This window comes from Paramisgurnus dabryanus, chromosome 10 (assembly GCF_030506205.2).
Source record: "Paramisgurnus dabryanus chromosome 10, PD_genome_1.1, whole genome shotgun sequence".
Classification (NCBI taxonomy): Eukaryota; Metazoa; Chordata; class Actinopteri; order Cypriniformes; family Cobitidae; genus Paramisgurnus; species Paramisgurnus dabryanus.
Window position 1 is genome coordinate 15486022 of NC_133346.1, and position 14824 is coordinate 15500845.

General features: G+C 33.9%; 1 protein-coding gene and 1 long non-coding RNA gene across 4 annotated transcripts in view; one reads left to right on the plus strand and one right to left on the minus strand.

The window, feature by feature from the left end:
* The window catches only part of cadm2a (cell adhesion molecule 2a), a 679060-nt gene that overhangs the window by 451372 nt on the left and 212864 nt on the right, over positions 1 to 14824 (plus strand). The gene's annotated exons all lie outside the window — the stretch shown is intronic.
* LOC141282910 (uncharacterized) lies at positions 970 to 2818 on the minus strand. Its single transcript, XR_012337785.1, has 3 exons — positions 2724 to 2818; positions 1281 to 1365; positions 970 to 1160 (listed from the first exon to the last, which is right to left on the minus strand). It is a non-coding gene; the product is annotated as an uncharacterized lncRNA (long non-coding RNA).

Genomic DNA, 14824 nt, shown 5'->3' on the forward strand with positions numbered 1-14824 from the left:
TTAATATTATAACACACTTTTTACCAATTTAACTTGTTTTGATAAGTTATATCAACTATTCACAGGTCAAAACTTAAAATAGTATATTGAATTGACAAGTTGTTTTGACTTCATGCTGCATTTTTTTTATAGTGATACAAAACTTCTTTCACTCACTTGTTCCTCTTTGTTGTTAATGATGATCAGATCTGCTCCTCTCTCTCTGCAGTATCTTCTGCTCTCAATCCAGTTCTTCTCCTCAGATGAGATTAAGTACAAACTGGATTTATAGTAAATCCATTCATCTGTAAACACAAACAATTAAACTGACAAGACATTTTTGACCATCCCGAACTACACAACTTTGTCACAATTACAGATGTTGTGTACGTATTAACTGCATTCTTGTAATATTGAATATTTGTGTTGTCGTTTAAAAGGCCCCTAACCTAGGTGTTTTCAAATATATGTATTATATTATATTATATTCAATATTAACATAATCTCTCTATCCATAGAATGTGTCTGTAAAGTTACAGCTCAAAATACACCACAGATCTTTCATTATACGATGTTGAACATGGCCATTTGTGGCTGCAATGAAAAATATTTTTTTGTGTGTGTGTGTTTCCTTTAATGCAAAGAAAGCTTCTGTTCCCCTCCCCATATACAAAGTAGGGGGTAGAGCGCTAACACATGAGCTTTGCACTACATCAAAACGTCTCTCATGTCTCTTGAACTATGCACTTATAAGGTGAAGTCTGTGAGAGGTTATGGTTGGGGCGTAAACAGTGTGACATCACATTGATAGGGGATCCCCAACAGCGTGATTGTTGTGTTATAAAGGAGATTACATAAAGAATAGATGGATTTGTATAATAACAGGTTGTTTCTGCACACACTGGCGACTCATTTTCTGATAGAAACACATTTAAAAGTGCATTTTTAGATTAGGACGGTTTTAAGATTACCACAAAGATGTGTCCCCTGTTTACTGATATTGTTATACTTGGCTATTAATTCATCTCTCTCCTCTGTGAGGTTTCCGTTCTTGATGTGGCACTGGTGATTTGTATAGATCAGGACACACAGCACTATGACTGCAGTCAATAGAAGAACACACAGCAGCCCCAAACACACTGTAACTGATCTGTATCTTCTCATCATCACACACCCACTTCCTGAAGATGAAAGATATGAGGTTAAGCTTTTTTTATATTATTAATTTTACCAGCACATCTACACTACACTTAAATTGATTTAGTTAGTTTTGCATTAAGCAAGGATTTGAAAGTCATTACCTGTAGACTGAAGTGGTTGTTGAATGTTTGTATTGGTGTCTGTCTGGGTCCTACATTCATCTACACTCTCATAGATGTCCGCCATCTTGCAAAAAAATTGCATTTGAAACAACAACTGGAAATGTATTCTGTGTTTATAGCAGTTAGAACAATAAAGTGAAACCATCTGTGGCCAATGTGTGACATGAGATCGTGTTAAACGCAACACGTACACACACAAAAAAAAACTGCTCATACAAAGATGCACATACACGGCATAAATTCATTAATAAAGAATTATATTTTATACTGTATGATTATTAATGCAATTTAATATACGTGTTGTGTGTGCGTGTGAAATTATATGCATGTGTTTTAAACAGAGGCGGACACTACTTAAGTATTTTTACTTTCTACATAAAAGTACATTTTCAAGTATTCATATTTTATCAGTGTTTTTCTTTGGAAAACATACATTCCAAAGCATATTATCATAATTTTTACTCCAATACATTTCATAATTTCAAGTTTTTGGTTTATATTTAATATTTAAGTACATTAAACATCTAGTATTTTTTTTTACTTTTGTACTTTTACTCAAGAAAAGTAAAAGTAAACAATTTTAATGTAATTAGGTATTAGATTAATTTTAATATGCAATATTAAAGGAATACACAGTATGATTCTATGCTTTAGAATTTAGTGAACATTTTTTAGTAAAGAAAAGTAATTTTTTCCCAAGACAAAGACTCTGATAAAGCATAGATGCTTTGAAAATGTACTTAAAATACTCAAGTAGTGTCCACCTCTGGTCATGAAGACCCTGCTGCAAACACATTTTCTAACATAATCTCATAACGGACTTAAAATAGAGAGCCATATTAACTCGCAGCTCAATATTAGCTCAATCTATGGTTGTGGCAGGACTATATATTTGTCTGACCGTGTTTAACGTTTGTTTAAAACCTACCTATCTTTATTTTTACTTTTTTGCACAGATACAGAGCTAACAAACACAATGATTACAATATTTCAGTTGCTTCATATGTTTCTCACATTGATACACAACGTGCAACTAAACTCAGCATAGACAAAACAGATCCTTAATGATTCATTCTAACTCTGTGATAAATAAACTGGCTACAGTAAATAGATGTAAAATGACACAAGAAAATGTCTGCATAATTTAGTATCCAAACAAAGCAATGCAATAACGTGATGGCATCACCACTAAATTCCCGTCTGTTACATTATAATGTTTTTTGAGCCTAACACGTTCTACTGGACCAAAACCTTTTTAATATCTTTTCTGTCTCTGTATAAAACTGAAAGATTGATGCATTATTTCATCACTTTTTTAAGCCTAACAGAATACTGATCTGTAGACATTAGGTGCACCACAGTTTAAGTTACTTTTATTATTTTCTCCATGTAAATGAGTCAAGATGTTTTCTTTACACCTACCTTTGACTAGAGGAAAAGTTTCAGATGTGCGCTCTGTCCAGGTATAAATTCTACTTACTGCAGGACTTAAGATGCCTTTAACTTCCAGCTTTTTTTAGCTCACTAGTTTGAGAAGACGAACAAACAGCCGCACCAAACACAATGTAGCTGATCTGTAACCTCACTTCCTGAACATGAATCACATACAGATTATTGTTCTTCAGATACATTTGTACTTGAATATTTATGAGTCTTTAAAACATTTCCACAAAATGTTTATTTGATTAAAGTGCACTGATTTCATTTCTAAAAACAAGGTTATTTTGTGTATTTGATATAATATTATGTTTTTGTGTGGTTAAAAAATAACACATTTATTTTCCACATACTGAACATTTTTGTAGCTCTAGATATCCTACCTTCCTCAAACGCACTGATTTTATACAAATCCCATAAAGTTGAGCTTTGTTGAGACAATGTGATCTACAGTATAAGTGAAAAATGTTTAGAGATGTTACAGAACAAACACAAGATTCATAAGAGTGTAAGAACTTATATGTGCTCTCAGTTTATTAGCAATAAAACAATAATGTATAACAAATTATATCACATGTACATGATTACAATGATAACAGTTGTCATTGTATAATGTGTATGAATTTCTGGATCTATCAGGACCTCAACAACCGATTGATGAAATGTGTTATGGTGTTAAAGGCCCTTGAGGTGAAACACACACATAAAATCACAGAAATCATTTTTAAATGATTAAATTAAGACCAATTAGCTAGCAGGATGCTACAACAACACAAAACAAAAATGTTGTTAAAGTCGCCATGAAAATAAAATAAAAAACTGTCATTTGTTTAGGAATATTGTGGTATTTTTTACAAATGATTTATCCGTGAGCTTCATAATTTTTTTTTAAATGTATGTGCCCTCATAATATTTATTTGAAAACGCAAATCTCCTCCCCTTCTCAAAACGATCTCTCTTTATTTCCGGTCATATGGTATGGCAGGTGGGACGGGTCGGGGGGAAGATCGCTGCAATTAGTAACACGACCCAACTTTAAACGATTCAATCAGATCTTGATGGACAAATTCAAACCAAGAGACACCAATCACTATATAATTGTTTTATGTTACTTAAAAACTAAATACAATCACATTTTTAACACATTTACAAAAAAGTTTCTTTTATTAGAATGTTTCATGTGCACTGAAAGCTTATTTGCATAATCATAATATCGCAATGATTAAACACATTTTGCTAATACATTTGACTTAAATGGGACATTTCACAAGGATTTTTTAAGATGTAAAATATTTTTTTGGTGTCCTCAGTTTGTGTATGTGAAGTTTTTGCTTATTATAGCATGTTAAAATTGCCACTGTGTGGGTGTGAGTAAAAATCCTCCGTTTTTGGGTGTCCTTTTAAATGCAAATGAGCTGATAAAATGCAAGCAATTATGGCAAAAATTGTGGTTTGTTGAAATTGAAACTCAATTATTCTGTCTGTCTCTCTATCTCACAAATCCATTTTAAAACTTTATTACATGACAGATCATTCCACACTGATAAATAAGACTCAGCACAGTTCTTTGTTTTACCACCATTGGGTTCTCCAGGTCCCCAGAATCTGAAAGAACAGATCATCATTAGATCTTCAGTGTTGTTTTCTGTGTGATATGATACTGACTGTGAAAATCATTTATTGGATAATAATCAGTTAAATTTAGTGATTTCTTACCCAGAGGTCAGTGTGCTGCCATCAACCCATTTCCATTTGCCCTCAACAGCACTGTCAGACAAACCAATCCAGAATCTGTCTCCATCAGTATTCTTCTTAATATAATCCTGATATGAAACAACACATTAATATTATAACACACTTTTTAACAATTTAACTTGTTTTGATAAGTTATATCAACTAGTCACATGTCAAAACTTAAAATAGTATCTTGAATTGACAAGTGTTTTTTTCATAGTGATACAAAACTACTTTCACTCACTTGTTCCTCTTTGTTGTTAATGATGATCAGATCTGCTCCTCTCTCTCTGCAGTATCTTCTGCTCTCAATCCAGCTCTTCTCCTCAGATGAGATTAAGTACAAACTGGACTTATAGTAAATCCATTCATCTGTAAACACACACAATTAAACTGAAAAAAACATTTTTGACCATCCCGAACTACACAACTTTGTCACAATTACAGATGTTGTGTACGTTTTAACTGCATTCTTGTAATATTGAATATTTGTGTTGTTGTTTAAAAGGCCCCTAACCTAGGTGTTTTCAAAAATATATATTATATTATATTATATTCAATATTAACATAATCTCTCTATCCATAGAATGTGTCTGTAAAGTTACAGCTCAAAATACACCACAGATCTTTCATTATACGATGTTGAACATGGCCATTTCTGGCTGCAATGAAAAATATTTTGTGTGTGTGTGTATTTCCTTTAATGCAAAGAAAACTTCTGTTCCCCTCCCCATATACAAAGTAGGGGGTAGAGCGCTAACACATGAGCTTTGCACTACATCAAAACGTCTCTCATGTCTCTTGAACTATGCACTTATAAGGTGAAGTCTGTGAGAGGTTATGGTTGGGGCGCGTAATCAGTGTGATTATTGTTTTTTAAAGGAGATTACACAAAAAAAAGAATAGATGGATTTGTATAATAACAGGTTGTTTCTGCACACACTGGCGACTCATTTTCTGATAGAAACACATTTAAAAGTGCATTTTTAGATTAGGACGGTTTTAAGATTACCACAAAGATGTGTCCCCTGTTTACTGATATTGTTATACTTGGCTATTAATTCATCTCTCTCCTCTGTGAGGTTTTCTTTCTTGATGTGGCACTGGTGATTTGTATAGATCAGGACACACAGCACTGTGACTGCAGTCAATAGAAGAACACACAGCAGCCCCAAACACACTGTAACTGATCTGTAACTTCTCATCATCACACGCTCACTTCCTGAAGATGAAAGATATGAGGTTAAGCTTTTTATATTATTAATTTTACCAGCATATTATGTACAGCATAATAAAAAAACACACATCTACACTCAAATTGATTTAGTTCGCTTTGCATTAAGCAAAGAATTGAAAGTCATTACCTGTAGACTGAAGTGGTTGTTGAATGTTTGTATTGGTGTCTGTCTGGGTTGTACATTCATATACACTGTCATAGATGTCCGCCGTCATCTCCACTGTTTCTGTCTCCATTGCCTAAATATCAGTTTTTATCACAATGTGAGTCTTTAGTTTTTGGATGTTGCTGCTCTGCTATTCTCTGCTTGACACAAGAGAATGTAACTGATGTGAGATCAGTGTGCGTGAAGTCCAAAGTCAAGTGACCAATAGAAAACAACAAATACTTTAGATCTGATACCTGTAGCTGGTGTTTAAAGTGAATTTTGTACTTTTAGCGTTGCATGCTTTTGCATTTAAAAACAACAACTGGAAATGTATTCTGTGTTTATAGCAGTTAGAACAATAAAGTGAAACCATCTGTGGCCAATGTGTGACATGAGATCGTGTTAAACGCAACACGTACACACACAAAAAAAAACTGCTCATACAAAGATGCACATACACGGCATAAATTCATTAATAAATAATTATATTTTATACTGTATGATTATTAATGCAATTTAATATATGTGTTGTGTGTGCGTGTGAAATTATATGCACGTGTTTTAAACAGAGGCGGACACAATAAGTATTTTTACTTTCTACATAAAAGTACATTTTCAAGTATTCATATTTTATCAGTGTTTTTCTTTGGAAAACATACATTCCAAAGCATATTATCATAATTTTTACTCCAATACATTTCATAATTTCAAGTTTTTGGTTTATATTTAATATTTAAGTACATTAAACATCTAGTATTTTTTTTTACTTTTGTACTTTTACTCAAGAAAAGTAAAAGTAAACAATTTTAATGTAATTAGGTATTAGCTTAATTTTAATATGCAATATTAAAGGAATACACGGTATGATTCTATACTTTAGAATGTAGTGAACATTTTTTAGTAAAGAAAAGTAATTTTTTCCCAAGACAAAGACTCTGATAAAGCATAGATGCTTTGAAAATTTACTTAAAATACTCAAGTAGTGTCCGCCTCTGGTCATGAAGACCCTGCTGCAAACACATAAAGTGGTCTGAGCTAACGGACTCTCACATTTACTTCATAATAGACTTAAAATAGAGAGCCATATTAACTCGCAGCTCAATATTAGCTCAATCTATGGTTGTGGCAGGACTATATATTTGTCTGACCATGTTTAACGTTTGTTTAAAACCTACCTGTTTTTATTTTTACTTTTTTGCACAGATACAGAGCTAACAAACACAATGATTACAATATTTCAGTTGCGTCATATGTTTCTCACATTGATACACAACGTGGAACTAAACTCAGCATAGACAAAACAGATTCTTAATGATTCATTCTAACTCTGTGATAAATAAACTGGCTACAGTAAATAGATGTAAAATGACACAAGAAAATGTCTGCATAATTTAGTATCCAAACAAAGCAATGCAATAACGTGATGGCATCACCACTAAATTCCCGTCTGTTACATTATAATTTTTTTTGAGCCTAACACGTTGTACTGGACCAAAACCTTTTTAATATCTTTTCTGTCTCTGTATAAAACTGAAAGATTGATGCATTATTTCATCACTTTTTTAAGCCTAACAGAATACTGATCTGTAGACATTAGGTGCACCACAGTTTAAGTTACTTTTATTATTTTCTCCATGTAAATGAGTCAAGATGTTTTCTTTACACCTACCTTTGACTAGAGGAAAAGTTTCAGATGTGCGCTCGGTCCAGGTATAAATTCTACTTACTGCAGGACTTAAGATGCCTTTAACTTCCAGCTTTTTTTAGCTCACTAGTTTGAGAAGACGAACAAACAGCCGCACCAAACACAATGTAGCTGATCTGTAACCTCACTTCCTGAACATGAATCACATACAGATTATTGTTCTTCAGATACATTTGTACTTGAATATTTATGAGTCTTTAAAACATTTCCACAAAATGTTTATTTGATTAAAGTGCACTGATTTCATTTCTAAAAACAAGGTTATTTTGTGTATTTGATATAATATTATGTTTTTGTGTGGTTAAAAAATAACACATTTATTTTCCACATACTGAACATTTTTGTAGCTCTAGATATCCTACCTTCCTCAAACGCACTGATTTTATACAAATCCCATAAAGTTGAGCTTTGTTGAGACAATGTGATCTACAGTATAAGTGAAAAATGTTTAGAGATGTTACAGAACAAACACAAGATTCATAAGAGTGTAAGAACTTATATGTGCTCTCAGTTTATTAGCAATAAAACAATAATGTATAACAAATTATATCACATGTACATGATTACAATGATAACAGTTGTCATTGTATAATGTGTATGAATTTCTGGATCTATCAGGACCTCAACAACCGATTGTTGAAATGTGTTATGGTGTTAAAGGCCCTTGAGGTGAAACACACACATAAAATCACAGAAATCATTTTTAAATGATTAAATTGAGACCAATTAGCTAGCAGGATGCTACAACAACACAAAACAAAAATGTTGTTAAAGTCGCCATGAAAATAAAATAAAAAACTGTCATTTGTTTAGGAATATTGTGGTATTTTTTTTTACAAATGATTTATCTGTGAGCTTCATTATTTTTTTTTAAATGTATGTGTCCTCATAATATTTAATCGAAAACGCAAATCTCCTCCCCTCCTCAAAACGATCTCTCTTTATTTCCGGTCATATGGTATGGCAGGTGGGCCGGGTCCGGGGGAAGATCGCTGCAATTAGTAACACGACCCAACTTTAAACGATCCAATCAGATCTTGATGGACAAATTCAAACCAAGAGACACCAATCACTATATAATTGTTTTATGTTACTCAACAACTAAATACAATCACATTTTTAACACATTTACAAAAAGGTTTCTTTTATTAGAATGTTTCATGTGCACTGAAAGCTTATTTGCATAATCATAATATCGCAATGATTAAACACATTTTGCTAATACATCTGACTTAAATAGGAAATTTCACGAGGATTTTTTAAGATGTTAAATAAATTTTTGGTGTCCTCAGATTACGTATATGAAGTTTTTGCTTATTTTACCAGATAATTTATTATAGCATGTTAAATTGCCACTGTGTGGGTGTGAGTAAAAATCCTCCGTTTTTGGGTGTCCTTTTAAATGCAAATGAGCTGATAAAATGCAAGCAATTATGGCAAAAATTGTGGTTTGTTGAAATTGAAACTCAATTATTCTGTCTCTCTCTCTTCCTCACAAATCCATTTTAAAGCTTTATTACATGACAGATCATTCCACACTGATAAATTAGACTCAGCACAGTTCTTTGTTCTATCACCATTGGGTTCTCCAGGTCCCCAGAAGCTGAAACAACAGATCATCATTAGATCTTCAGTGTTGTTTTCTGTGTGATATGATACTGACTGTGACAATCATTTATTGTATAATAATCAGTTAAATTTAGTGATTTCTTACCCAGAGGTCAGTGTGCTGCCATCAACCCATTTCCATTTGCCTTCAACAGCATTGTCAGACAAACCAATCCAGAATCTGTCTCCATCAGTATTCTTCTTAATATAATCCTGATATGAAACAACACATTAATATTATAACACACTTTTTAACAATTTAACTTGTTTTGATAAGTTATATCAACTAGTCACAGGTCAAAACTTAAAATAGTATCTTGAATTGACAAGTGTTTTTTTATAGTGATACAAAACTACTTTCACTCACTTGTTCCTCTTTGTTGTTAATGATGATCAGATCTGCTCCTCTCTCTCTGCAGTATCTTCTGCTCTCAATCCAGCTCTTCTCCTCAGATGAGATTAAGTACAAACTGGATTTATAGTAAATCCATTCATCTGTAAACACACACAATAAACTGACAAAACATTTTTGACCATCCCGAACTACACAACTTTGTCACAATTACAGATGTTGTGTACGTATTAACTGCATTCTTGTAATATTGAATATTTGTGTTGTCGTTTAAAAGGCCCCTAACCTAGGTGTTTTCAAATATATATATAATATTATATTATATTCAATATTAACATAATCTCTCTATCCATAGAATGTGTCTGTAAAGTTACAGCTCAAAATACACCACAGATCTTTCATTATACGATGTTGAACATGGCCATTTCTGGCTGCAATGAAAAATATTTTTGTGTGTGTGTGTGTTTCCTTTAATGCAAAGAAAGCTTCTGTTCCCCTCCCCCTATACAAAGTAGGGGGTAGAGCGCTAACACATGAGCTTTGCACTACATCAAAACGTCTCTCATGTCTCTTGAACTATGCACTTATAAGGTGAAGTCTGTGAGAGGTTATGGTTGGGGCGCGTAATCAGTGTGACTATTGTGTTTTAAAGGAGATTACACAAAAAAAAGAATAGATGGATTTGTATAATAACAGGTTGTTTCTGCACACACTGGCAACTCATTTGTCTGATAGAAACACATTTAAAAGTGCATTTTTAGATTAGGACGGTTTTAAGATTACCACAAAGATGTGCCCCCTGTTTACTGATATTGTTATACTTGGCTATTAATTCATCTCTCTCCTCTGTGAGGTTTTCGTTCTTGATGTGGCACTGGTGATTTGTATAGATCAGGACACACAGCACTATGACTGCAGTCAATAGAAGAACACACAGCAGCCCCAAACACACTGTAACTGATCTGTATCTTCTCATCATCACACACCCACTTCCTGAAGATGAAAGATATGAGGTTAAGCTTTTTATATTATTAATTTTACCAGCATATAATGTACAGCATAATAAAAAACCACACATCTACACTACACTTAAATTGATTTAGTTAGTTAAGCAAGGATTTGAAAGTCATTACCTGTAGACTGAAGTGGTTGTTGAATGTTTGTATTGGTGTCTGTCTGGGTTGTACATTCATATACACTGTCATAGATGTCCGCCGTCATCTCCACTGTTTCTGTCTCCATTCCCTAAATATCAGTTTTTATCACAATGTGAGTCTTTAGTTTTTGGATGTTGCTGCTCTGCTATTCTCTGCTTGACACAAGAGAATGTAACTGATGTGAGATCCGTGTGCGTGAAGTCCAAAGTCAAGTGACCAATATAAAACAACAAATACTTTAGATCTGATACCTGTAGCTGGTGTTTAAAGTGTATTTTTGTACTTTTAGCGTTGCATGCTTTTGCATTTAAAAACAACAACTGGAAATGTATTCTGTGTTTATAGCAGTTAGAACAATAAAGTGAAACCATCTGTGGCCAATGTGTGACATGAGATCGTGTTAATGCAACAGGTACACACAAAAAAACTGCTCATGCAAAGATGCACATACACTGCATAAATTCATTAATAAATAATTAGATTTTATACTGTATGATTATTAATGCAATTTAATATATGCTGTGTGTGTGCGTGTGAAGTTATATGCACGTGTTTTAAACAGAGGCGGACACTACTTAAGTATTTTTACTTTCTACATAAAAGTACATTTTCAAGTATTCATATTTTATCAGTGTTTTTCTTTGCAAAACATACATTACAAAGCATATTATCATAATTTTTACTCTACTAAATTTCATAATTTTTTGGTTTATATTTAATATTTAAGTACATTAAATATTTATTTTTTTTACTTTTTTACTTTTACTGAAGAAAAGTAAAAGTACAAATTTTTATGTAATTAGGTATTAGCTTAATTTTAATATGCAATATTAAAGGAATACACAGTATGATTCTATGCTTTAGAATGTAGTGAACATTTTTTTGTAAAGTAAAGTAATTTTTTCCCAAGACAAACACTCTGATAAAGCACAGATGCTTGGAAAATTTACTTAAAATACTCAAGTAGTGTCCCCCTATGGTCATGAAGACCCTGCTGCAAACACATAAAGTGGTTTGAGCTAACGGACTCTCACATTAACCTCATAACGGACTTAAAATAGAGAGCCATATTAACTCGCAGCTCAATATTAGCCCAATCTATGGTTGTGGCAGGACCATATATTTGTCTGACCGCGTTTAACGTTTGTTTAAAACCTACCTATCTTTATTTTTTACTTTTTTGCACAGTTACAGAGCTAACAAACACAATGATTACAATATCTCAGTTGCGTCATATGTTACTTGCATTGATGCGTAACATCAAACACACAATAACAATGACTAGGTGCAACTACACTCAGCATAGACAATACCGATCATCAATGATCCATTCTAACTCTGTGAAAATAATAAATAATAAATAAACTGGCTACAGTAAATAGATGTAAAATGATGAAAGAAAATGTCTGCATAATTTAGTATCCAAACAAAGCAATGCAGTAACACAATCGACATCTGGACATCACCACTCCATTTCCATTTGTTCATTACAATGTTTTTTTAAAACCTAACAAGTGCTACTGGAATAAAACCTTTTTAATAGATTTTCTTTCTCTCTATATAACTAAAGGATTGATTTCATCACTTTCATTTTCATGCTCAAAAGCATCATTAGGTGCAACCTTGTCTCTACAGTTTACGTTACTATTATTATTTTCTTCATGTAAACATATGTAAAAGTTTCAGACATGCGCTCTGTCCAGGTATAAATACTACTTACTGTAGGACTTAAGATCCCTTTAACTTTCAGCTTTGTCCCTTTTCAGCTACCAGTAGACGAACAAACAGCAGCACCAAACACAATGTATCTGATCTGTAACATTTACTTCCTGAACATGACACACATAAAGATGATTGTTCATCTGATACATTTGTACTTGGTGTTTGAGTCTTGAACACTTCTATTTGATTATGGTCTGGTTTTATATTTCCTCTTTCCAAATTTTTTTTATTATTCTTTGTAAATTCTGACATGTTTAGGATATATATTATTTATGCAAAATATACAGTAGACATTTCCTGGGGGTCTACAAACTTTGGTTTCCTGTGCTCTCTTTTGTTCTTCTATAGACATCATGACTAGGGTGTGCCGGTTTCAGAATTGGTGATGACGGTTATGAAGCGAGTCAAATGTGACTGTTCGTAACATAACCGTCCGGGGGGAGGCCTTTTGCATGTTGCGAAGTTCGTCTAGGACAACTTACTTTGAATAAAAGAGCAGACATTGATTAGCTATACGTTTATTTAAAATTAACAGCAAAGACAACTATCAGTGAATGTGCTGTCACCGCTATCACCCAACGACCCCCACTCCTCGCATCTCCCTCAAACCCGTTGTTTAAAACAATTGACCCTTCGCAGGGAGCTTGATTGACAGGTGATCTGACCAATCATACTTCTTCGCCACCCAAAGCAGTCAGGAGAGTGATAAACATGGGAGGACCAACCAAGACCAAGCCGTCTGTCAATCTGTTTGCATAGGTTTTCAGCTATTTTAGGTAAATATTAGCTTGTAATGTGAATTAATTACAATACTTACTATGTTTATAACTTTTTTTTACTAGGGAGTGATGGAAATACAGTAAATCAGGTGTCCCAAAGATAACTGTGGTTATCTATAGCCACTACAGCAACACAGTTTATCTTTTATTTTTGTAGCCAAAATATGGCTATATAAATGGCTATCAATCTGCTAAAAACATCATTCCTACACTTTTACTATATTAAAATAAAAAAAAAGATTGCCGATGCGGTTATTTGTAACAGTGAAACATAACAGAAACACACTAAATTCATATTTTATTACATTTATAGTACACATTAGATATTAATATAATTATACATGATTTTTCGAGGATACATCACTCGTATTACCTACCAAACACAATGAAATACATAGCAGCATTTTAAAGCAGTGTGACTTTCTTATGAGGCATTTAGCTACTCACCATTACCCCCTAGTGTTACTTGTAATAGATATAAAAGGTATGATAAGTATGGCCACCAGAAAAATATTAAACAATTAAATCTATATTATTCACACATTATACACAACTCATTAAAATATAAGAATTTAACTAGTTATTATTAACGATAATCACTGCCTACAGCTGAGCTCATAAAATACCACTGTTGACTATATTCATGAAATGTTCGAAAATGTAAAGAGAAACAGTAATTTCATCGATTTACCAGCAGGTGCCATTGAAATGAATGAGCTTCAGTGCTGCGTTTGGAACTATGGTTCACTACATGACCGTCCCCCTCCACTATTAAAGTAGATATTGCTGCGATATGCACTCACCATACCCGATAAACGGTAGGTCAGTGGGTCAGCACGACCTTGTTATTAGGTTTTCAAGGGGTGCGAGACGGCTAAATCCCTTGCGGCCCCCCCTCTATTCCTCCTTGGGACCTGTCCATGGTGCTGAAAACCTTGCAGCATGCTCGATTTGAGCCTTTGCGGTCAGTGAGTGTCAAGTTTCTCACAACAAAAACTTTTATCCTGGTTCCATTAGCCTCCATTAACAGGGTATGGGACCTCCATGGATTTTTGGCCGACGATTGACGATTCGTGCCTGCAGTTTGGACCAGCTGCCTCTAGCGTAACACTAAGGGCCAGGCCCAGCTACATGCTCAAGGTTCCCACCACTCCTTTAGAGATCCGGTGGTGACCCATGGCTTTGTTATGTTCCGTACAAGCACTGCAATTGTACGTGGATCGAATTGAAAGCTTCAGGACCTCAGATCAGCTGTTTCTCTGTTACGGTGGTCAGCAGAAAGGGAAAGCTGTCACCAAGCAGAGGATGTCCCACTGGATTGTGGTCACCATCGCCCTTGCTTATCAAATGCAGGGCACCCCTTGCCTCTTTAATTTAAAGGCTCACTCTACAAGAAGTGTTGCATCATGTTGGGCATTAGCTCGTGGTTCCCCGCTGACAGACATCTGTTGAGCTGCTGGCTGGGCGACACCTAACACGTTCACTAGATTCTATAGCAGGGGTCTCCAACCTTTTTTCATTGGAGAGCTACTTTCTAAAAAACAAAAGTGGTCGAGAGCTACTTGTCTCACGTAATACCTAAATTAGGGAGTTAATACACAACGATCTATTAACTCACTGTGATTTGAACTCTTTCCTCTACAG